Below are 27,487 nucleotides of genomic sequence, written 5' to 3'. Positions count from 1 at the left end.
CAACCTGCTGCATGACCTTGACAAGCTAATCTATGTCTGTGTATTTTTACAGAAAAGATTGCTGTGGCACCTAGACACTTGGAGAGACAAGTCATCACAGTACAGAGTAGTACACAGGGAAATTCCCAGACCCCCAGAATCTGTGGTCTGAAAGAGAACGTGAGGGGGACTGTGCTTATACTTTGACCCTCATGCAGAGGTACACATAAACCACTAGTTAAAACGTGTCAGACTTAATGCTGCTGTGATTGGAGTCCCAGGTAAGAGGCATCTTCCTAACATTTAAATAGAAAAATTCAATACTAATCATTTCTTGCACATTTTGATCAATTATTAAAAATTATATAGGTTGTTTATATGTTGCTGTATTTTAACACTATTTTACATGCATTCAATAAATATCTTGTTACATACCTGAAGATGGATCATTAAATTCACAGTTTTCAATTTTTTTCTTTGAGAGTTTGATTTCATGTCTTAAGTCTTCATATGTTTTCCTAATAACATCTGAGACTTACCTCCATTTAAATTAGAACCCCAACTGCAAACAGGTTGGATTATGTCTGACTATAACAAACACATTAAGTTCAGGAAAGCTTATATTTTGCTCTCAGACATGTAGACTTTGAAGATATTAAATCTTAGGGCAATCTTATTTAGCTAAGATTTATATAACCTCTTTCAGCATACAGTATTCTAAAAGGGTGGGTTTTCTTTATAATTCTATACCATGTAGCCCTATTCGAAATAATTTAAATGTCCATTTAATTATAAGAAATATTATATTATAAAAGAATTAATTAACTTTGAGAGAAGTGCTAAGCCAACAGGGAAAAATCTGTTCTGGGCAATAAACTCAATCCCACTAAACTTGTTTGGCATGTGAAAATCGAACATTACACCATTTGGATTTATAAAAGAATGATAGCATTTGTAAAATTCTGGTTTCAAAACTGCAATCACTTATTTATGCAGTATACATACATTTTGAGTGTGATAATTTAGAGAAATAGTAATACTAACTCACCAAGCCTTGTCTATGAAAAAGTCACACTTATGAAATTCTTGGTATTATATCATTTGGGGTACTTCACATGCTACTTATATATTAACTCACACAACCCATTTAGAATTCACTTTTCCAAGGTATAATACATATATAAAAAGATGTATCTCTTTTAGTTGATTAGTCCAAGTTTTGACAAATATATTCACGTTTATGAATGTTATTCCTATAAAGTTTCAGAATATTTCATAGACTTGAAAATTCTTTCTGGTTCCATTTATAGTCAATGTCTCACCCATTCTTGCTTTAGGCAACCCCCGATCTGTTTTCTGCCAGGACAGATCAGCGATTTTCAACCTCTTTCATTTCATGGCACACATGAACTAATTACTAAAATTCTGTGGCACACGGAAAAATATATTTTTGGCTGATCTGGCAAAAATATAGGTTTAATTTTTATTTATTCACACTGGATGGCTATTGTTGTGTTGGCTGTTGCTACTTTTAAATTTTATTTGACAATCTAAGGGAAAATAAGTCAGTGCTCCTGACTAAATAGTCAGGTGTTTCATGTTTTAAAAACTGTTTGCATCACACTGGTTGAAAATCACTGGTCTACATTAGTTCTGTCTGTGTTAGCATTTCTTTAGTTTGTTGAATCTGTGAGTGTGCAATTTCTACCTAATAAAGAATTTTAATCGCTAATTGTGTTGGCAAGCATCAGTTTTATTGTGGATGTAAAGCTATCCAACGTTTAAGTGGTTTGGCTGCAATTCTGTGACCAGTTAGAACCGAAGTCAGAAAAATATGGTGGTGGGCAGGACTTAGGGAGAGTGAGTGGTGAGAGGGTGAGCTGGTGTGTGAGAGTGTAGGTGGTGACGACCAAACCCGAGCAGTACAAACACGAAGAGCAGACGGTCCTTCTGCGGTGGACAGGAGCAGCCAGCTACCGCGGTAAGCGGCTTCTCAAGGTGCTTCTTTCTGCGCCGCTGGGAGGTCCCACCATTTTGGAAAATCCTGTGTCTTCCCTGGGAGGAGGCAGTGGGAGCAGCTAGGGCCCAGCAACCTGAGCCCACCAGTGCGCCTGGCACCATCAGACCGGTGGACAACCTGTGTCAGCACAGACCAGTGCACAATAGCAGAGCCATCAAAGTGCCAGCTGTGGAAACCATAAATGGGCAGGAGCCCAGCACCATACCCCATAAGACCAGCCTGATCAGAGTCAAGATATCCCCCCAGCAATAGAGGCTGGGGAGCAGACATCCATCCCCAGGCAACAGAAGCACAGACCAGCAGCAGAGAACCATCCCCCAAAACTACAGCACAGGCTGAGCAGGAGCTGAGCCCCACAGGGCAGCAGCACTCCCCAGCCACCAGCCGCGGGGCCTGGGGCTCCACTGGGGCCTGTCCAACACAGCTGCTCACAAGAGCAGTGGGAAGCCAGGGATCCAGAGGAACCTGTGCAACCCAGAGGCCCACAAGATAAAGTCGGAACCGAGCCTTCAGAGGGGACTGTGCCATCCAGCTCCCCACGGGATCAGCACGAAGCGGGGACTCCAATGGGGCCTGTACAAACCAGCTGCCCACAAGATTGATGGGAAACCAGGGCTCCAGTAAGGCCTGTGCAACACAGTGCCCATGGGTCTAGCTGGGAGCTGGAGCTCAAGAGGGGCCTGTGTGACCCAGCCGCCCAAGGTGCAGGCAGGGAGTGCAGCACAAGCATGGCCTGAACAATACAGTTAAGGTGGCACCAGCAACCAGTGGGGAACACAGTTTCAGAGGGGCCCATGCAATCTAGCAGCAGCACCTACCAAGACACACCAGTACCAGTCCCCAGTAGTCAATCTTCCAGAATCCACAGCAGGCAGGAGGCAACATACAACAGAACAGTCTGGGAGGCACAGTAGCCTTATTTGATATACAGTGAACTGCCTACACATCCAAACATTCCTCACTGGGTCTAGAGCTACCAGATGGCTAAAATGGGGAGACAAAGAAACAACACTCAAAGGAAAGAAAAAGAGGAATCACTAGGAAAAAACAAAAAAACAAACAAAAAAACTACATGAAATGGCAGACAGCAAACTTGTCAGATAAAGAATTCAAAGCAATGATTTTATGGGAGCTCAAACAATTTGGTGAGAACTACAAGCAACTTAAGAATTATGAAGAGCTCACTGGGAACTACTTCAACTTAAAAAAACAGGTAGAAGCTACACATAAAGAGGTAGAAGCTATGCATAAAAATCAAGAGAAAATAATGGCATAGCTGTTATGAAAAATACCTTAGAATGGTTCAATAGTAGATTAGAAGAACTAAATCAGCATCTTAGAAGACAAGGTAGAGAAAAACACTCAAATAGAGCAGCAAATGGAAAAAATGTTTAAAAAGCAGGAGACTTTAAGGGAGCTGTGGAACAATACAAAACATAAAAACATTTGCATTATAGGGGTACTGGAAAAAGAAGAATAAGAGAAAGGAATAGAGAACCTATTTGAAGAAATAATGACAGAAAACTTCTCTAAACTGGTGAAGAAAAATCTCACACAAGTCCAGGAAACACAGAGAGTCCCAAGCAAGATGTTGAACCCCAGAAGACCCACAGCTAGGCACATCGCAATAAAAATAGCAAACATTAAAGACAAATAAAGAATCTTAAAGGAAGCAAGAGAGAGACAGAAACTTACCTACAAGAGAGCTACCATTAGACTGTCAGCTGATTTCTCAATAGAAACACTGCAGGTCAGAGGGGGTGGCATGAAGTGTACAAAGGAATGCAAGGCAAGGGTCTGAATCCAAAACTACTCCATCCAGCAAGACTATCATTCAAAATTGAAGGAGAAATAAAGAGCTTCATGGATTTAAAAAAAAAAAAAAAGCTAAAAGGATTGACCACCACCAAATCAGCACTGCAAGAAATGCTGAAGGGAATGTTGTAAGAAGAAGAAGAAACAAAGAGAGAGAAACTCAGGCATAAAATTAAAATGGCAACTAATAACTCTCTATCAATAATTACCTTAAATGTACCTTAAATGTAAATGGTTAAATGCTCCAATCAAAAGACATAGGGTAGCTGATTGTATAAGAAAACACGACCTATATATATATGTTTTCTACAAGAGACACACCTCACAACAAAAAACTTACATAGGATGAAAGTGAAGGGATGAAAAAAATTTTTCCAAGCAAATGGAGATGAAAAAAAAAGCTGGTGTAGCAATACTCATATCTGACAAGCTAGACTTCAAAACAAGGAACATAATAAGAGAGAATCTCACTACATACTATTAAAAGGATCAATTCAACAAGAGGATATAATACTGGTAAACATATATGGGAGCACCAAAATATATTTAAAAACTTCTGGAGAACTTCAAGGGAAAGATCAATAGCAATCGGATCATAGTGGGTGACTTTAACACGCCACTGACACCACTGGATAGATCTTCTAGACAAAAACTTAACAAGGACATAGAGTCCTTACAGGACAAACTAGATCAGTTGGACTTCATTGATATTAACAGAACATTTCACCCCAAAGCTGCAAAATAGACATTCTTTTCAAGTACACATGAGATATTCTCAAAGATAGACCACATGTTAGGACACAAAGCAAATCTCTACAAATTCAAGAAGACTGAAATCATATCAAGCATCTTCTCAGATCACAGTGGCATAAAACTAGAACTCAATTACAATAAAAGCACACAACAACATTCAAACACTTGGAGGCTAAATAACATGTTATTAAACAACAAATGGGTTACTAACACGAGCAAGAAAGAAAGTGAAAACTTCCTGTAAACCAATGAAAATGAACACACAACACCACAAAATGGATGGGGCACAGTGAAACCAGTCCTGAGAGGGAAGTTCATAGCACTACAGGCCTACCTCAAGAAACAAGAAAAATTCCTAATTGACATTCTAACCCTAAAACTTAAAGAACTAGAAAATAAACAGAAAACAAACAAACAAACAAAAATGAAACAGCAGAACTAGTAGGAGGAAGGAAATAGGAAAGATCAAAGCAGAAATAAAGACATAGAGACCAAAAACACAATTCAAAGATCAATGAAACAAAAAACTGATTGTTTAAAAAGGTAAACAAGATCAATAGACCTTTAGCCAGACTCACCAAGAAACAAAAAGAGAGAAACCAAATAAAAAAAAAATCAGAAATGAAAGAGGAGAACTAACAACTGACACCACAGAAACACAAAGAATCATCAAAACATACTAGGAGCAATTATATGCCAATAAATTGGACAATCTAGGAGAAATGGACAAATTTCTAGAAATGCACCACCTCCCAAAACTGAACTGGGAAGAGACAGAAAACAAGAACAGACCAATAACAACAAAAGAAATTGAAGATGTAATCAAGACTCTCCCAGCAAACAAAAGCCCAGGCCTGAATGGCTTCACTGGGGAGTTTTACTGAACATTCAAAGAAGATCTAATATCCATTCTCCTCAAACTATTCATGAAAATCTAAAAGACGAAACACTTCAAAACTCATTTTATGAGGCCAGCATAATTGTAATTCCAAAACCAGAAAAAGACACTACAAAGAAAGAGTGCTACAGGCCAATATCCCTGAGGAATACAGATGCCAAAATTTTTAACAAAATATTAACAAATTGGATCCAGCAACACATCAAAAAATTTACTCATCATGATCAAGTGGGATTCATTCCAGGGATGCAAGGATGATACAATATTCACAATTCAATAAACATAATACATTACATAAACAAAAAGAAAGATAAAAATCATATGATCATATCAATAGATGCTGAGAAAGCATTCGACAAAATCCAGCATCCATTTCAGATAAAAACACTCAGCAATGTGGAAATAGAGGAATTATATCTCAACATAATAAAAGCCATATAAGAAAAACCTACACCAATACACCATCATACTCAATGGGCAAAAACTAAAAGCATTTCCCTTAAGAACAGGAACAAGACAGGGATGCCCACTTTTACCACTCTTATTCAACATAGTATTGAAAGTCTTAGCCATAGCAATTAGACATGAAAAAAAAATAAGTGCAGACTGGTACAGCCACTATGGAAAACACTATGGTGTTACCTCAAAAAGTAAAAAATTGAACTGCCTTTTGACCAAGTGGTGCCAGTTCTAGGAATATACCCTAAGAAGACCGAAACACCAATCAGAAAGAATATATGTACCCCTATGTTCATAGCTGTACTATTTACAATACCTTTGATCTGGAAGCAACCCAAGAATCCATCAGTAGATGAGTGGATAAAAAAAGGTGTGGTACATGTTCATAATGAAATACTATGCAGCTGTAAGAAAGAAAAATCTCTTATCATTTGAGATGACATGGAGGGACGTGGAAAGTATTATGCTAAGCGAAACAAGCCAAGCAGAGAAAGACAAATATCACATGATCTCACTTATTTGTGGAATATAATGAACTAAACAAATTGATGAACAAAATTGAACCAGAGACATTGAGGTACAGTAGAGACCGACAAACCCCAGAAGAGAGGGTGTTGGGGGTGGGGAGAGATAAACCACAGAACTTATATGCATGTATGTATAATCAATGGACATAGACAATAAAGCTGGTGATGGTGCAGGAGAGATGGGGAGGAGGCTGTCAATTGGGGAAAAAGGAGAAACATCTGTAACAAAAACAAATGAATAAAAATAATTCTTTAAAAAAAGGACTGAAGTCAATGTTAACAGCTAATTCTTCTGATTCCTTGACCAGGGATTTCTCATCTTCATTACTCTGGATGCATCGCAAAGAATGCAACACACGCACACACACACACACAAATGTTTAAAAGTAATAATTTTTCCACACACTATACTGATCATTCAGGAAATGAGTCAAGTTAACTATTCTCTAATTTATATATTTTTTAATATTGCTTTATATACTGAATTTGCATTTCAATGGAGATTTCAAGTATTATTTAGAAATATTTTAATTCTTGTAACTTGAATTAGTATTTGGAGCCACTCAGTGATTAACCTGAAACTTTTCTTTAGTGATGCTAAAGAAAAGCCATGGATCTATTTTCTTTAAAAAAAGTCACATTTTTACATGTTTTTATTGATTTCAAAGAGCAAGGAAGGAAGAGAGAGAGACAGAGATAGAAAATTCAGTCGTACGCATGCCCTGACCAGGAATAGGACAGGTGATATTTCAACCAACTGAGTCACAATGTCCAGGGCAAAAGTCACATATTTTCAATCAGGCAAAGGGTGATTGCCTTTCTATATGTTTTTAAAATGAATCAAATAATGGCTTCTTTGCTAAATTTGACTTTTTTACTTAAAAAGAGTAGATAGATAATAAAGTATCTTTTCGCTTAGCTCTTACTGATCACAAGGACATTCCGAGCAGTGGCTTTCTACAGACCTACATCTCCAGAAGTATTAACGGCGTTGTCAGGGCACCACTCTGCTCCCAGAGAAATGGGCATCCATATGGAAATGACAATCACAAATAAACATACTGATCTGGAACTCAGAGATTCATAGTAGTAAAAAGTATATAAATCTGGGAATTAACCTCTAATTTGTATGGGGAGCTACAGAAATGATGGGGCTGCTTAAAACATCAGCTCTCCTAAAGAACTGGACCAGGTAGGAGACAGAGTGTGTGGCAGAGGCCAGCAGAGGCATCGGAGAGGTGTGAGAAGAACATGTTGTAGTAGCAGTGTGAAAGGGGGCAGAGAGGAAAAGTATTTATTTAAAAAGAAAAAGTGATTAGCTTCATAAAATTCTGTGGGAGGTTAAGTGAGGTGAAAAGAGTAAAATCATATTATACTTAGAAACTTGAAATGTTATGAAATATGAATAAGAATAGTTTTGTTCAAGTGATACATGCTGAATCCTGACTGGGGTAGACTGATAAAGACAAGGTGACAGTGTAGATACCTTATGGAAGAACGTGGCTCTATCAGGCAGTTTATGTGTTGAGGGAATAAACTTGTGGAAAAAGCTGGAGACAGGGTCAGGACAGTTTATATTTGCTTTAGAAGGAGAGATATCATCACATGTCTAAACCGGATAGACTGATCCCAAAGAAAAGAGGGTTGAGCGTGCGTGAGCAGGAAGGAATAATTAATGAAAGTCATTTCTAAAAGATGGGAACAGAGCACCAGGGGCGGTTTAGATCTTGTGTAAGAGGACGAAGGAAGTGGTAACGAATTAAGGCAAAGCTGTAGATTTGTTGGTTGGATAAGCAGTGGTTGTTTTTTGGTGAATGTTATTTACTCTGTGAAACATGAGAACGGGTCATTAACTGAGGACAAAAGTAAAGTTGATAATGTTTGTTGATAGGGTATGAAATAGCTTTAGAAAGTTGTTAGTTTTTTTTTTTTCCTTCAGCTATGCTAAAACCTGCCCATTATTATTTTGGCTTTGCATGTGGTAGATATAGAGGAAGAAATTAAAAAGCATGGAAGGGTTAACTTTAGATTCGTACTCTCTTTCCCAAAGTCAAATAATGGCAGATTTATTTAATAACCATCTAGCAACTTCTGTCTTATTCCATCTTGTTCCATGTTCCTTGGGAATTCTGCAGCAAAGATTTATGCACAGGGGCACACACACACACACACACACACACACACACACACACACAGAACGTAGGACCATTACACAAAGCAAGAGAATTTCCATAGGACTCGTGATGTTATGCAGAGATGGGCAGTCAGGTATTCCTCGACAACAAGAACCATAATAAAAGTATTGTTATGTTGAATACCTTATACTCTTGAATTCATTATTCTTAAAATGATCTACAATTTTATATACCCACATATTTGTGCTTTTTGAATCCAAACTGTCCCTGTCAAGCACAGGACAGCACACAGTACACTGTAATGCCCCATTGGTGCCCTGTGTTGTTTCGTCAACTGTTCACTATTAGCCTGTTTCATGGATATTTTTGGCCTAAAAAGAATGAACAGGTGGTGTGGAGGTAAGAAGCCTTGTGGATGTTAATGTGGCATTACTTTCTGCAAAACAAGAGGGAACATTTTTAGAATTTTAGGCTGCCAATCTACTTCATTGGCACCTGCGGTCTGGACGAGTACACCATTTTGAGAGCAGGCATGTTGCCATTGTAACAGATGGTTACGAGTATTGACAGCCAAGTGATCATGTATGTACATCGGTTGTGGGTGTTGAAAGCAAGCTGCTCATTTAAGAAGGTCAAACAAGGGTCTGTCCAGAGTTTCTACAAATAATATTAAGAGGGTAGCTCTCTTCTATTAATTATCTTCTTACTTATGTTTTCATACAATTACTTCAATAGCTCAGGCTAAGAATTGTATTGCAATGGATAGAACTCATAGCAGATGCCCTGAATCTGGCATAAGTAAAACAATTATCCTAGTAGCCAAAAACCCAAAAAGGTTTATTTGTCACATAAAATGAGTGGAGTTATAGGTAAATTAAATGTAATATATTCTCTTTAAGTAGGATTCATGGTCTGGTAAATTCATTCACAAACAGCTTCAAAGGCTCCACTAAACTAGCCAAGCTTATTACTTACAGAAAATAAGCACATTACTGCAATCCTATGAAAAGCCTAGAGAGCGTTGATTCTAAAATTTTCCCCTTAAATAAGCTAAATTCATATACTACCAATCAACTATGGCATATTGATCATTTAATTTCAAATGAATTATTAAAAATATCACAAGATATACTAAAAAAGTGCCCTGTAATAATTTACATTCAAGTTTGTACAATAGTTTTATAAAGGAATAAATGATGCCTACCAGTGTGTGTGGCAGATAGACTCTCAGTTTCCCTCCCTTCCAATTATCTCCAGTTCCTGGTATCTGTGGACTTGCAGAATTTCCTCCCTTTGAGTACTGGCAGAACCTGTCACTTGTTCTAACGTACAGAATATGACAAAGGCAATGCCATTTTATTTCCAGTGTTACATTGCAACTTCTGTCTTGCTAGTGGATTGGCTTATTGCCTTTTGATTTTGCCTGCTTTGAGCAAACAAATGGCTACAGTGCAGAGATCTATGTGGTAAGAAATCAAGGGCCACCTCTGTCCATTTATGAGTTGAAGGGGACCTTTGACTAATAGCTAGCAAAAAACAATGAATCTCCCACTTCAGAAGACTGCAAGGCACCGAACCCTATCAACGACCATGGGAAGCTGGAAGCTGGTCTTTCTCCAGTCTAACCTTTGATAGACCCCCAGCTCTGGCTGCTACCTTGATTGCAGACTTATTAGAGATCCTGAAACCAAGTTCCAAACTAATGAATGCTTGGATTTCAGACTTCAGAGCCTGCAAAAACATACATGGGTTGATTTAGGTCACTAAATTTATGATAATCTATAGTGCAGAAATTAATTAATAGAGTATGTTTATTAATTAATGAAAAATTCAGGTAATGAAAGAATATGTATGAGCAGCAGTGCAAAGAGAATTGCATAGAGGAGACTGTCTTGATCATGACAGAATAGGTATTTCCTGCATCCCTAGAAGACAGGAGGAAGAATGGTCCATAAAGAAAATATCAATAAGGCTATGGAGAATGCTAATACAGGGGTAAAATAAAAATCTCTGCCCCCAAAGACATCACATTTTATACATTTGCTTCTTTATCTTTGAATTCACATCAATTTGCAAAGTGATTGGTATGCAGTAAATAATCACTAAATTTTGTGAATAACTGCAACATGGTGGAAAATTGGTAATATAAGTGAGTATGCAATGGAAAATAATACTAAGCTACTGTATAACAAATTATTTAGTGAATAATTGATTAAATAAGATAAAATACTTTTTGGTAATAATTATTACAAGAATAGCTGATATTTACTTGGTATTGTTTATGAGTATGTAATAAGCAAGTATTTTGTAGACATTGTTACATTTAATCCTCACAACAAAATTATCAGTTAGCCACTGTTTTACTGCAATATACATACTAACACGGTAAAGCTTAGACATGTTGAGTTAATTATGCCATGGCTCTGTGTCCCTAACTCTTGTAAGGTGATGAGCTAGGTTTCAATCTCAGGGCTGTCAGATTTCAAAGACCATGTTCTTTATCACTACTAACGGCCGGATAAATGATGAAAGACATAGCTGAATAATATACTTTTAAATTAGCAATGAAATAAAAATAAGAACTTAAAAAGCATGCACTTGGGTTATAGTAATAGCTCCATCACTATAGAATTATAAAATTTAAAAAATACTTTCGTCTTTAAAAGAACTGTTTAATAAATAACCCAATGTTTCTACTGTAAAATTCCATAATTATAGAAGAGCATGTGAGGTACATTTTGGGCTCCATGGATTAGGAATGAACATATATAATTTCTACTATTTTTTAAATTTTGAATTAAAGTTTACACTGGTGGTTACATCATTTTATATTCCATTAATTTAAAGAAAGAAAAAAAAAAAGAGAAAACTATCTACCTTGAAATTTGTTTTGTGTGCAGTAAAAATAAAGGATTTTATGTTCTAAGAAAGTAGGGGTAAATGACTAGGAGATGGGTGGGGAGGATTATGGTGCAGATGGAAATATCCTGCTTTAATCAGAGGAACCCTTATCTCCTTATTTTGGAAGAAAAGAAAGGGGGTGGCAATGATCAGTTTGAGTGCTTGGTGAGTTACTACCTCATGGGTTTTATTTGCTCTACTATATAAAGCAAGTACATTAGTTTAAAGGAAGGAAAGAAAAGAAAAAAAGAATCTAGTTTGAAATTATTTAAATAATTAAGAGTAGTGAACAGAGAACCAAGTTTCTTGATTATTAAAGAAAATAATCAGAGATTAAAAACTAGTCGTGATTGGTGACTATAAATGTGTATCTATTTAGTTTTATCCATTAGCGTTTGTTGTATGGGGGCAGGTTTAGAGAGGTTACATAGAGAAATTTTCTACATGAATAGGTATTGTTTGGTAAGTTACAAAATGATAGAAGGATAAGAAAGTTAAAATAAGTGGTCCATGAATCTTAATTGTACATAAAGAAAGATATAGTTCATGATGATAAAAAGCTATGGTTAGAAATTAGAATACTTAACACAGTAACTTCAAGGATATTTTGCTTCCCAATGATCCAACTTGTAACCATAGGATGGGTGACAAAAATCTAATAAAGAAAGTTATTTATATGAGATGATAATTTTTTATCAAGAATATGAAGATATTCAGATAGATTGGAGAGGAATTCTATAGATCAGATAAGAAGATGTTAGATAAATGAAGACATCCACTAAGAGGCTGATTTCAGAATGAAGAAATGTGTATCAAGATGGCACAATCAATAGTGAATTTTGCAAGAGGGTAGGAGAGAAATAGTTTTGGAGTAAGGAACAGAGTAATCTTATATTTCACCACTAATTATAATGGAGCATGAAAGAATAAAAAGCCTCTATTTGAGGGGATTGAAAAGTATGCATTATGCTCAGTTAAGAAATAGAGTTAGAAGAAAATCTCAGACAAGAAAAGTTAAGACTACAATTTCAGATATTGACATTGGAGTAGAACATACAGTGTTCATCGCAGCTTTTTTTAGGAGTGAGGGAATGCAGAAGAGACTCCATCAGGAAAAATAAATTTAGACAATTACTACAGAGGTAAGAACAAACTACAAAACTTATGCACCAAGAAATTTACACGTTGAGCATTGACCAAGAACAATAGTGATTAGTAGCACAATTGATTTAGTCCTGATCTTTTCTTGCACAACAAAAAGAATGTTTATATCTAATGAAATACAGCAGAAACCTGGAAGGGACAGCCCAGAAATTATGGTATGGAGCTGGGCATTACTTTTCCTGAGTTAATACAGTGGAAGATGTCACCAAGATGAAAGTTCTTGCAGGTGTGAACAGACAGTGGCTCCATGTAGCCATTACTCAGCTCATCCTTGTTGGGGCAACATTCTACCAGGTTGAATATATTGGTTCACCCGGGTTGCCATTTGTCAAGATACTGCCTTATTTGCAAGAGATGCTACAGTGTTTAGAAAATTTGCATTCTGTAAAATAACAATGATAATAATAACCACAGTGGGTCAGAGAGAATTGCCAAAATGTACAGGAAAATTCTAAGGCTGAGGAAGATTTGTGTACCATATGCTTCTGCTACTAGAGATGCAAGGCAAATTTGTTTCTAACAGCCAGACCAAAAATAGAGACATGATCAGTTAAATGATGCAAAACAAACATTAAGAGCAAAAGAAACAAAATAATTTAAATCAATACATTTTCTGATATCTAAAACTAAGAAAAAAAATTATTAAAAATTGAGGTCTCTTTAAAAGAAGCTGATGGAAAAAGCAAAAGTATCTCTAATTCATTCCTACAAATGATGGAAACATGTTAAGTTTACAAAAACAATATGCCTTATTTTCTTTTCATGCATCAATTTATTAATCAGTAAAAAATAGAATTAAAAGAGTACATACATCATAAGATCATTGTAAGAAATAAGTAAAATCTTTTTAACTAGTTAGGCATTGGGCCTAACACATAAAGACTGGTCATTTTATTATTATCATAGACATTTTCTCTTCTCATTTAACATCCTTCAAAAAAATTATGACTGCAAAATATTCCATCACACGATTGCAGGTTAATTTTACTTCTTACTATCACATGCTAGTTTCTTTATGTAATACAGAATTGTTGGTCTTTAAAAATTTTTTTTAATATTATTTTCTTATTGATTTTAGAGAGAGAGAAAGAGAGATAGAAACATTGATGAGAGAGAACATCAACTGGCCATCTCCTCAATGCCCTCCATTGGGGATTGGGCACATAACCTGGGCTTGTGCCCTGATCAGGAATCAAACCAGCGACCTCTTAGTGCATGGGTCGACGCTCAACCACTGAGCCACACCAACTGGGTTTGTTGGTCTTTTTTAAATGGTTCTTTATTTATATCTTTCAGCACTAAACTATAATGTTTTTTTTTTTTTTAAAAAGTAATTCTTTTTAAAATTATTTGAAAAATAATTGACAAATATTGTATGTATTTAAAGTATACAACATGATGATTTTATATATGTATGTCCATTGTGAAATGATAAACAAGATCATGATCATTAACACCTACATATATCATCTAATTGCCTTAATGATGATAATTGTAAAATTATTAAAACATTACTTAATAAAATTAGTCGAGCTATTGATACAGTTGATATATCTTCTTTTCAGCTTATACTGGAAAATATTTTTTTTAGTATATGTCTCATAGATGTTTTATTAATCACATCAGGTATTCGGTAATCTGGCATTTGGAACATCTGAAAGTTCAATGTTCTTTTATATGGCAAGACAATGATCTATTGAAAGGCAAACAAAATTTCCACACTGAAAGGAATTTTGGAGCGTAGGAATTCTGTAGTGCCTGTAATGGTGAATTTATGCTTTAGTAATCAGTGAGGCCCGCAGAGGGATTAAGTACGTTCAGAAAAAATTCAGATCCTAACCAAAGACCTCCTAAACTTATGAACACAAAATGGAAGTATACCTAAGTGGAAGGTAGTACTTTTTTTTAGGAAACAAATCCAATGCATCTGATCAATTAATACAATTAATTGGACAGTCATGACCCTAAGTTCCATGTCATGGAGAATACATGTAATGATTTTTGGTTTGAAAAGTATTCAGTACAGTAATGCAGTGTGGTTTTTAGAATATCAATTAAATCCTCACAGTAGTTTCATTTAAGCAATGTGGTTATGTTGAAACTGTCAAGGTGAAGGATATAAATTGGACCCTCACAAAACTATTTTACTAGATTGTTGAAGATATGTCGCAGAATGCTGGAAGAGGATAATTTTGTATTTAAAATAATTAATGGTAATCCTTGATTTCATGGAATAATTAGAGAACAAGAATAATGGTCTATTGAGGCCACTCTGTCATAGTGTGAGAAATAACACCATATGATTGGAATAAAGACAACCATCAATTGTCTTAATTTTAATAGTAGAGGGTGTTTAAATTTGGCATTCGCAGAATTAGAATGACTATGAAATAATTTTTACAACTTATAAAGGAGAGTTACATGCAAACATTTAAAGTATATGCTTAGTGTTGTTAGTAAAAAAAAAAAAAAATTGTCTGATTTTTCAAGAGGCAGTACTGTATCCGATGAGTTAAAGATTGAAAATTCTGAACCAGGAGACAGGCTGTAAGATTATTAGTTGCTCATCACTGAAATGAGGTGGACTGAACAGGTGTGCTGAAATTGGCATAGAGAAAAATGGGTGAGGTTAAGACGCTGAACAGGGAAACACAGAACTGATGATGATAACCTACTGATATGAAAAATTCTGCTTTAGGAACACTATGCAATGCCAGATTATAACCCTAAATTTTAGTACACATAATTTACACCTTTACTATTATTAGCAACGACATTCACTACATGCATTTGAATGTGTATGCAGGAGATAAGACTTAAACCACTCTTTAATAGAATTTGTAATACTGTTTCACTGAATTTGAAATGTCCTAAGGTATCTTTCAAATAAATAGCCATGCGTAGCAATATTCTCCATTTTTGAAAATAGGTCTCTGCACAGAATATGGATATATCTGTGGCAGCTGGGCTTTCCTCTCTGGAGTGCTCACACACCATCAGTGTCTGGCTGCTTTCCATTTGGAACAGTGCTTTTTACTTGCTTTAGATTCACAGGACCCTTTCCCTGGATTCTGTGAGATTTCTACCCACAATTAACTGAGAATGGATTTTGCACAATTACTCTTCTTGAAGCAGCTTATTTCTTGAGAAATGCTAGGACAGCACCTGGGCAACATTTACTATGCAAATGGGTAATAATTTTATGGATTTATAAGTTTAGCATCCCCAATATTATGATAATCAAGTATCCATCAGTAGATGAGTGGATAAAAAGCTGTGGTATATTTACACAATGGAATGAATACTACTCAAACCTAAAAAAGGAAGGAAATCCTACCTTTTGCGACAGCATGGATGGACCCGGAGAGCATTATGCTAAGTGAAATAAGCCAGTCAGAGAAAAACAAGTCTCATATGATTTCACTCATATGTGGAATCTAATGAACAAAATGAACTAACAAGCAAAATCGAGACAGACTCATAAAGATCATGACGGCTGTCGGTGGTGGGGGTGGAGGGGGTTGAGGGACTGAGCAAAAAATAAAAAAGAAAATCATGGACATAGACAACAGTATAGTATGGTGATTGTTGGAGGGAGGGGAGGAAGGTATGGGGGTATAAATGGTGATAGAAGGAGAGTTGACTTGGGGTGGTGAACACACAATACAGTGTACAGATGATGGGCTGTGGAATTGTGCACCTGAAACCTGTGTAACTTTGTTAACCAGTGTCACCCCATGAATTAAAAAAACAAAACAAAACAAACAAAAAAAAACAATGGAAATATAGTACATAATCAAGTCAAGATATTATTTTTATGCAAGAAAATTCTCAAAACAAATATAAGAGCTGATTAATCAATGACTACTAGTGTTGTCATACAGATTTGTTGAGAACACATACAACAAAGTTTGCAGAAATACAGAATGATATGAATATTTTGGTAAATGCCTAATTCACTTAAACATTAAATGACTTTTGCTAAATCTAAACCTCATTAATTTGTAGGGTTTTTTTTTCTTCAGTTCTAATATTTTTTAATATACAACACTAAAAGAATTAATGTTAATATTTGGCCTCAATTCAATTGGTAGGTGGGGTTATGAGTCATCATATTAATGGTTATTTTATCTTTTATTTATTAAAATAGAAAGCTTCAGCATAATTTTATGAAACAGAAAGTCACTATGTTAGTGTAATCTAAGATAGTTTCTAAGAAACTCAGTCTATAACATTTTAGTATAATTTCTGTAAAAGCAAACGTAAAATTTATATTTATCTTATTTCAAATAGCATGCATTTCTTTAGTTTGTACTAGGTGAGTTACCAATTATTTTATTTTATTTTTTAATATAAAATAATTTCAAAAAGTATTTTCTAAAAAGGAAATAATCCCCTAAATTATTTAGTGATAACTCAGAATATATTTTTACATTAGCATATTCAAATAACCTTTAGTAACAGAGAGCCCATTTTAACAAATAATACAGTTGAGACATGTGTTTTCCAAATAACCTGAGACACTAACTAGAAACTTCTTATTCAAATAAACTGAAAGCATGGCATTTTCCTTTATCTCTTCTCATCATCCTTACCTAGGAATAAGTGTGCTAGGTACTAAACATATATTAACCCATTCATTCCTCATAACCTCAGGAGGTGGTTAATGCTATTATTAGCAATTTAGAAGAAGAGAATGACTTACTGAAGATCATACTTGTCATCATCAGAGCACTTGGGATTTGAACCCAAGTCGTTTGGTGTCAGATTCCCTATACCTCACCATCATGTTCTACTTTAAATGCTCTGAAAAATTAAAGACAAAATTTACAGCAAATCAGTGTCATTGAGTCTACCAAGAACAAATCTTCACATGTACTCAGAGCAAAAATCTGCTGGAAATAAGAATCACTGTAATTTTTTTTAAAGTGTAGGAACCTATATACAATCATATAATTCTAAAACTCCTGGAGTATAAACCAGGAGAAAACCTAGATTAACTTGAGTATGGTGAGGACACATGAAAGAATTGAGAAGTGGGCCCTGGCTGGTTTGGCTCAGAGGTTAGAGCATTGGCCCGTGGACCAGAGTCCCGGGTTCAGTTCCCGCTAAGGGCAGGTACCTTGTTGAGGTTTGTCCCCGGCCCCAGTTGATGTGTCTCTCTCACATAGATGTTTCTCTCTCTCTTGCTCCCGCTCTATCTGAAGATAAATGCAAAAAAAAAAAAAAAAAAAAGTCCTAGGTTGAGGATTAAAAAAAAAATAGAATTGAGAAATGGGATGTCACTGAAATTAAAAACTCATATAAAAAAATTATAAGACAGCCCGGCCGGTGTGGCTCAGTGGTTGAGCGTCAACCCATGCACCAAGAGTTCGCCGGTTCAATTCCTGCTAAGGGCACATGCCCAGGTTGTGGGCCAAATCCCTAGTTGTGGGGCATGCATGAGTCAGCCAATCGATCTCATCCATGTTTCTTTCTCTGTTCCTCTCCCTTCCTCTCTCTAGAGAATCAATAAAGAAAAAAGAAAAGAAAAGAAAATGAGAAGAAAACCTACAGACTAGGAGAGAAAAATCTGCAAAAGACACATCTGCTAAAGGATTGTTATCCAAAACACACGAAGACTCTTAAAACTCTGCAGGTGACTTATTCCAACTTGAAAAGAATATTCTGTCATAAAATGTATGAGAAGCTTTTATTTCCTTTGAAGAAAGCCATTCCATTGGCCAGCACAAGTGGTCACCCAAGTGAGTTTAGAATGAAATCTGCATCACATATGGTTCCATAAGGTCTTCTACTTGAGAGCTAGTTGTTTATCTTGACAGTCTGTATGTAGTGGGTTGCATCAGCTTGGCTCTGTAGAAGGCTAAGATTTTTCTCTGCTCTTGCAATAACTTAGTGGGTTGCCTGTGATGCAAATCTCATTCTAGTTTAATGTGTATTCAGCGATAAACCATTTATTTCTCTTCTACCTTTGTTGGAGAGGCTTTCCTGGTTTATCAGGAGATTTTGTTTTTAATTATATTTTCTGCAACATTTTCAATTGTTAATTAGTTTTAGCTATTGGCTTCATGACATAATAATGGTGAGTTAGTTTATTTATTAAATTTCCTGCATTTGTTCTTTATGGAAACTTCCAGAGTCTCAAATATTTCCAAAATATAACTTTAATGAATTTATATATGCATCATCTGCAATAAGGTTGCTTTTAATTTTTATTTATTACATTGGCTTATGAAAATATAAGACAATACTCCGTAAGAAAAAAAAATATCTTACCAGTATGAGTGTAATAATTCAGAGGAGCTCAAACAAAATATATATATTTTTTCTAAATAGCTGGACAATAGTGATTTATTCAAGTATATGTTATCTGGATTGGCTTTTGCTTCTGTATCATTGTTAATAATAGTGTGTGCAGTTAAATTAACTAAAGCAGCACCTGTGATGTCCTCCTAAATGACAATGTGAAATCACTTGAGACATGACTTTCTATTGTCATTTTTCATTATGTTTGAGGTAATATTACAGGTGTTTAAAATTAATGTTCACACACAAAGGGCTAGAAATCATAGTGCCAATAACGAATGGAATTTTTTTAAATAGGGAAAAAAGACTAAAGTCACAGAACATTGGAAATTACTTAAATGTGAAGGCTAAAGGTAGTTTGTTATGATCATATATTTAAGAATTTAGTAATTGAATAATTAGAACTGCATGAATTAAAAAAGTACTTCCCAATTATATAATTCATGCTTTTGACTCGTATATATAAAATATATGCAAATAATCGATATTTTTTCTCATATATGAGTGAAATATATGTTATAAGAAAATACACATTTTAACTTTATTAAATAGCTAAAATACTAATACTAACAAAATTAATTTCACCATTTTCTTTGTAACTAACTGGATTTTGTAGGAGAGACATGTTCAGTCATAGCTCTCTCTCCCTCCAAATCTCTCTTTTGTCTTTAACAAGTTAACCAAAGCAGTTAGTTAGATTCATGGATAGAAATTTTAATGGGTATTTCTCCTCATAACCTTTTAAAGATGTTATGAATATTGTTGAGATAGCTAAATATGTGTGTGTAAAAATATTCAAGATGTATTAAAATTCATTCATCAACTAAGACATACTTGTTATTTATGTCTATATTTTGTAGGTCGCTAATGTTCACAAACAGATCAATGTTAATTGTTATTTGATGAAACTAAACATGGCAAGACTGAATTTCTAAATTTGATTTTGTGAACATTTACAATAAAATAAGTAAAAGATCTTGCAAAAAAATTATTTCTGATACAATAATGAATTGATCAAATAGGTTGTAAGCCTAGTAAACATTAATAATTAAATCAATTATATTTACCAAGGTGATCATAAATAATGGCACCCAATAAAAGTTGGAAATATTTTAAATACACATTTTTCTTTTTGCAAACAAATTACTGAGATAGTTTGGGATTGAAAAGATCATTTTATTAATCATGGCTTCTTTTTTTGTAGATTGATGCAGAAACCCAAAATAAGAGTGGCTTAAATGTGATACTGGAGTTACCTCAGTAATCTAGAATGGAGCGTCCCAGTCATTTAAGAAGGTCACAGTTCACAAGGCTGTCCATGGACCCACAATGCGGCTATGGTGTGCTGTCATCACTAGTATGCTTCCTTCACCTGCCTGTTCAAGGTTACCTCACTGGCCCCTCTTTCTAGTAAGGTACAGAAAAGGGAGGGAAGCCCCATTGCTCCCTAAGGACAATGTCAGAAAGCGAGCCACAGTACTATCTCTATTTCCCTGGCCAGGTCCTAGCCACATTGCCACATTTAACATCGAATGCAAGAGACTGTGTAGAACAGTTCTTACTTTTCCAGACAATAGTGAAATCAGTGCATCCCAACTCCAAATCTAAGTAACAATATGACAGTACAAAGAAAGCAAAAACTAAACCATCCATAGGCCTCAATATAAAAAGCAAAAAGAGGGAAATCTGAAATTGAGGGAAAACTAACAATCTTTGTGACAATCATCAAAAGAAGAGAAAATACTAAAACCAAGGACATGTAATTTATATAAAAATTTAACACCCTATTAGTTTAATATCAAGTAGTGGCTTACAATTATTTAGGCACCAATAAATATTTTTCTTTCAATCAAAAATACTGAAAGTAGTAATACTAGTGGGCCTGTTATTTCAAAATTTAAAAATATTTTGAACTATCTTATAATAATAAATATAATATATATCTCAGATGATTAAAGATGTTAGAAGGATAAGATTTTAGAAATAATAAACTTGGAAAATTCAGCTAATATAGTTGTTCAAGGTGATAAATGACTCATGAGAGATTCTCAAAGTGATGACAATTTTTTTCTAAATTGATAACTAAGAAAAATAACTAGAATAAAGTGTGATTGATCATCAGATGAAGTATTACAGAATATAGAATTATCTTTTACTATAACTGTAGTAAAAATTATCAAAATAAAATCTAAAGTAAAATTCATATACTGCATTTATTTATTAATCGCTTTATACTAAGGTTATAATTTCATCCCTTGCCTTGAGGACGTATGATAATAAACGTGCACACGTACACAGTCTGATGCTCTACCACAGCACAGGACAGACAACTGTAACACTCATGCTGAGTTCAAGTAGTTATGTCAAAGTTATGGCCACATCAAGCTAAGTTTTCCTCTGGAACTCGCTTGGGAAAGGCGAAGGACATTTGAGGATGAAATGTTGTACATCTTGATAGGAAGTGGATTACAAGGTTTTATATATACCTCAAAAGTCATCCAACTTTACACTAAAAATCTATTCATTTTACTTTATGTAAAAAAAAACCTTAACACAATAATTAATTTCAAGGGGGGAAACAAGTAGTGACATAAGTAATTAATTTGCTCTCTCATTATATAAATTTAATTTAATAATGCTCTTAAATTCTCATGCTTCTCTTAAATAATGTTGTGTGAAATAACATATATTATTATATTTAAGAAAAGGTTTGAAGCAAAATGTCCAGAATAGTCTCCTCATGATACTTAAATTGAATTCCATTAAAATGTTATTATCGCCCTGGCTGGTTTGGCTCAGCGGTTGGAGCGTCAACCTGCGGTCCAGAGAGACCTGGGTTTGGTTCCCGCTAAGGGCATGTACCTTGGTTGCAGTTTGTCCCCGGCCCTGGTTGGTTGTGCGGGTGGCAGCCACTCGATGTGTCCCTTTCACGTCGATGTTTCTCTCTCTCTCTCTCTCTCTCTCTCTCTCTCTCTCTCTCTCTTCCTCTCTCTCCCTCCCACTCTATCTGTACAAAAGATGGAAAAATATCCTCGGGTAAGGATAAAAAAAAAAAAAAATGTTATTATCACATCATTTAAATGGTATTTATGAAAACAAGTAATAGGCAGATCATGGAAAATTATTATGATAAAGTATTATTATTATATAACAGTACACCAAGTTGTATTTTTTATAACAAAACATTGATATAACGAGAATATTGTCTCTCCTATTCTCACGAGCGAGCTGCTCATGTTTTTGGCATTGCTAATCAACAAACACCGCCTGTGCTGCTCATTATCAGAGAGGTTCACCTCATATGCCTCAGATGTCCCAGGTACCATGCCTACAATCCTCAAGTGGAAGAGCTATATATGAAAAGCAGTGTTGTAATGTAGGAAAATCTTTAACAGGAATATTTTACCCTTAAAATTTTGCTGACTAGGAAAATAAGAATCGCAGATAACAGAGAGATTTATTAAATAAAGGTAATACAATTTTGCTATGCATGATATTATAAAGAATTACAATGTAACCATATTTCCATTTAGTTGTTATATATATTTATTGAATCATTATCCCTTTTAAGATGTTCAAAAGTATTTTTATTTGGTTTTAATTTTATTATGGAATGCAATGAAAACAATATTTTATAAACTGGACCTTTATTCAAATCTTGTCTCAAAAGTTCATTTCAGGGCCTTACTATGTAGGTGAAAATATAATGAGATCCTTTGATAATTTCTGGAGCTAATCCTCTCTGGATCTCTGGAGGGTCAAGGATGAACTGACTATAAGAAATATTGTCTATATTGCATTGCTTGTTAACACTATTGATGTTTTATCACCCACAGAAATCCCATCATAGGAGAATAAAATATCAATATTTTAGATCCCTATTAGTCTTTTACTTCGTATAGGTCAATATTTTTTCAAGTGTACACTGGTCACTCTAGGCAGAAACATAGATGGACGCTTACATCAAATTAACACTGAGTACCGCAGATTTCATTTACCTATTCAAAATATTTTAAGTCTTTTAAGAACCAGACAATGTTCTGGGTATTGTGAACAGAAAATATATTCCTTGTTTTCATGAATCATGCATGTTTGGGAGAGGGAGCCAGACAATTAAAAGAAATTAACTATAAATATGCAATTATTCAGATGTTTAAGTGCTAAGAAGAAAAATAAATGGTTAATAATGTGGCAAGGAGGTAGAGGTATTATCTGTGAAGTATTTCTGATTAAATGGGAGAGCAGGCATACATATTATATTGCACAACAAAAGAATCTCCTGTGATTTGGAAAGTCCGGCATCTTTTGGCCATGGTAAAGATTTTGTAGTTCATTCTGAGTGAGATGTGAAGTTGTAGATTTTGAGTGAAAGGAGGGCATTATTTGACTTATATCTTTAAAAAAATATCACTCTGAGGCCCTATTGGTGTGTCGCAGTGAAATGAGCATCATCCATGGATCGAGAGGTCCCAGTTTGATTCCCGGTCAGGGCACATGCTCAGGTTACAGGCTTGATCCTTGGTAGGGCGCATGCAGGAGGCAGCTGATCAATGTATCTCTCTCACATTGATGTTTCTCTCTCTCTCTCCCTTCTTTTCCCTCTTAAAAAAAAAAAACTTAGAAAACAAAAATATCACTCTGGCCCTGTCCGGTTTGGTTCAGTTAGTTTGGCCCGTGGACTGAAGGGTTGTGGGTTTGATTCCCAGTCAAGGACATGTACCTAGGTTGCAGGTTCAATCCCCTGCCCTGGTCAGGGTTGTGTGGGAGGCAACCAATCAATGTGTCTCTCTCACATCAATGTTTCTCTCTCTTTCTCTCCCCCGCTTCCTTCTACTCTATCTAAAAATCAATGGAAAAATATCTTAGGGAGAGGAGTAATAAAAAAAAAATTACTCTTATTTTTTTTTTTTAATAGATGATGATGGAACAAGGGTATAAACTGAGAACCTTACAATCATCTGAGAAGTGGCCAAGTCTAGGACCATGGTGGATAATAATATAATTCGATAAAATTAGGAGAGTCAGTATATATTTTGAAGGTGAAATTAATAGGATTTTATCAATTATTTATTCAACAAATATGTATTGAGTGGTAACTATGTGCCACTACCCTAAGCACTTGGAACACATTCATCAACAAAACATGATAATCACTAATAACAGAGTAGTCTAATGAAAAAGACATAATAATGTAAATGAAAGAAGAAATGATGTGTTACAGAGTGATAAGTGCTGGGTAGGAAAATAAATCAGGGAGAAATATAGTTTTTTTTTTTAAATTTTCCGAGGAGTTGGTTACAGATACAGTTACATAAGTTGGATAGTGGAGACTCCCTAACAGGCTGACTTTTGAATGAAGACCTGAGAGAGAGTGAGAACTCAGCTTAACCATACAGATATCTGAATAAAGAGTGTTCAGGCAAGTGTAGAAGTCCTCAGCCAGGAGCATGCCCACTCCGGTGTTAGGAGTGGGGGGATAAAAAAGATCCCACTGTGAGTGGAGCATAGTTAAAAATGGGAGAAGTGTGTGAAGAGAACAAGAGTGATCGTAAGCCAACCCGCAGATGACTATGCAGGTCATGATAAGCACCACAATAGTCAAGGTTTCCCATAGACACAGAATCAATAGAATAAAAAGAAAAATATATTATACAAAATTGTCTCACATGATTATGGAGGTGGAAAGATCCTATGATTGGGCTTCTGCAAGCTGGAGACCCGAGAAAGGCAGTGGTATGTTTCAGTCTGAGTTTGATGGCCCGAGAGCCAGGAATGCCCATGGTCTAAGCTCCAGGCTGACAGCAGGAGAAGACAGATGGTTCCGCTCCTGTGGTCAAGCAGAGAGAGCAAATCCTCTTTCTTTGTTCTACCCAGACCCTGAGTACACTGGATGATGCCCAGCTACATTGGAAGGGCAATCTGTTTTACTTCGTTTACCAAAACAAATGCTAATTTCATTCAGAAACACTTCCACAGACACATACAGAATAATGTTTTGCCAAGTAACTGGGTACGCTGTGGTTCCGTCGAGTTGACACATAAAATTAACCACAAGCATATAGCTTTTTTCATTATGTGAGATGAAGAGTCACAGGAGGTTTTTTCTAGAGGGTCTACTCAGGTGCTATTTGGCAAATAAAAAAAAAAAATTAAATAAAAGAAAAGGGGGCATGGAGGGGCACTGGTGGCAGCTTAAAGTCACCACTACAAGTAAAACGACTTGGACTTCGAGTCAAGATGGCAGAGTAGGTAAACACAGTATCATCTCCTCCCACAACCACATCAAAATTACAACTAAACTGCAGAACAACCATTATTCAGAACCACCTGACAGTGAGTTGAATAGAAGTCCTACAACTATGAGATTAAAGCAGCACCCACTCCGAGACTGGGAGGGCGGAGGCATGGACAAGCCGGTCCCTCACCCACGTGCGGATAAAAATCAGGGGGGGGGATACCTCGGCTGAGAAGGTCCTCCCTGAGGAGTGATCGGACGGTCCTCCTCCCACACTAGGCCCCTCAGCTCAGGGTTCCAGTGCCAGGGAGAAAAGTCCCCATCACTTCTGGCTGTAAAACCAGCTGGGACTGAGGCTGCTGGAGCCCCAGACAGCTCCTCTTAAAGGGACCGCGCACGGACTTATTCTCACTTGCTCCCTCTAAGCTCAGAGAGGAGGCAGCAGCTTGAGGGGCACCAGAACCATACGGGGGAACTGAGCTATTTGGCATCCAGGCAAGGAAGGAGAGGCAGCTTTCTCCTGGACACACATGCTGGTGGAAGCCGTTGTTACTTTGGTGAGCCCTTTCCCCACAGGGCAGGCAGATGACCGCCATATCTGGGACTCCAGCAACCTGGCTCACAATGTTTCCCTTCCCTGGTGATTCCCTGAGGCCCCGCCCCACCCAGCTTTCAGGCCCACCAAGCTGTTTCCAGCAGCTTTACCATAGGATTGGCCTGTTTTGGCTCCTGCTTCAGATTATTCTAAATTCTCTCAAGCAATCAGCATCTGGTCTCAGCAAGCCCCATGCTTCTCGATAAGTGGCTCCAGGCCTGACACTAGAAGCAGCCAGCCTTGGTTCACAGCTTGGCTTTGCCTGGGCAACTTCAAGCTCAGCACAAGACGCAGCCATCTACAGATCACTTTGTATCTTATGCTGGGTGGCCCTGGGTAGAACACAGGCAGTGTCTGACCTTGCCCCAGAGCCAACACACCTAGTGGAAGCTTCAGACCATGTCAAAGCACCACCACCCAACCACCTCCCCAAGTGACACACTCAAGGAATGGGCTCGGGAGGTACCAGAGCACTGCTGAACTAAGTCTTGCTCTGTGTGGTGGGCCCCTACAATCCTCCAAGGTAGTCAGAGGTCGGTGGTTAGTGGGCACAGCCAGTCCTTGCAGCTGACCAGCCTGAGCAAACCCTCCCACTGATGTGCCAACAACAATCAAGACTCAATTACAACAGAAGGTGTACTGTCCACACAAGGGGAGCACCTCAAGGGCCCAGCTTGGTGATCAGAGAGTCTGTACCATTCGACCCTATAGGATAACTACTACAACAGGCCATCCTAAAAAGCCTAGAAGACATAGCAACTCTACCTAATACATAAGAACAAACACAGTGAGGTAGCCAAAATGAGAATACAAAGAAACTTGTCTCAAATAAAAGAACAGAACAAAACTCCAGGAAAAGAACTAAATGAAATGGAGATAAACAATCATTCAGATGCAGAGTTCAAACATTGCTTATAAGGATGCTCAACAAACTTAGTGAGGGCTCCAAGAGCATAATAAAAGACCAATCAGAAATGAAGCATGCACTAACTAAAATAAAGAATAATTTACAAGGGATTAATAGTAGAGTAGGTAAAGCCAAAAAGCAAACCATCGATTTGGAATATAAGGAAGCAACAAACACCCAATCAGAATAGCAAAAAGAAAAAAGAATCCAAAAAAAGTGACGATAGTGTAAGGAGCCCCTGGGACAACTTCAAGCGTGCCGATATTTGCATCATAGGGGTGCCTGAAAGAGAAGAGAGAGAGCATGAAATTGAAAAACTATCTGAAACAATATTGACAAAAACCTTCCCTAATGTGGTGAAAGAAATAGACATAAATGTCCAGGAAGTAGAGAGTTCCAAACAAGATGAACCCAAAGAGGTCCACACAAAGACACAACATCATCAAAATGCAAAAGGTTAAAGACAAAGAGAGAATCTTAAAACCAGCAAGAGAAAAGCAGTTTGTTACCTACAACGAAGCTCCCATAAAGCTGTCAACTGATTTCCCTAAAGAAACTTTTCAGGCCAGAAAGGAGTGGCAAGAGATATTCAAGGTGATGGAAAGCAATGACCTATAACCAAGATTATTCTATTCTGCAACGCTATCATTTAGGATCAATGGGCATATCAAGGGTTTCCTAGACAAGAAAAGTTCATCACCACTAAACAAGTATTATATAAAATGTTGAAGGGTCTTCTCGAAGGAGAAGAAGAACAAAAATATGAACAATAAAATGGCAATTAATACATACC

The sequence above is a fragment of the Molossus molossus genome, unplaced genomic scaffold (assembly GCF_014108415.1).
Source record: "Molossus molossus isolate mMolMol1 unplaced genomic scaffold, mMolMol1.p scaffold_m16_p_5, whole genome shotgun sequence".
NCBI classification, from domain to species: Eukaryota; Metazoa; Chordata; class Mammalia; order Chiroptera; family Molossidae; genus Molossus; species Molossus molossus.
The sequence above is the reverse complement of the archived record's forward strand: the minus strand, read 5'-3'. Positions refer to the sequence as shown.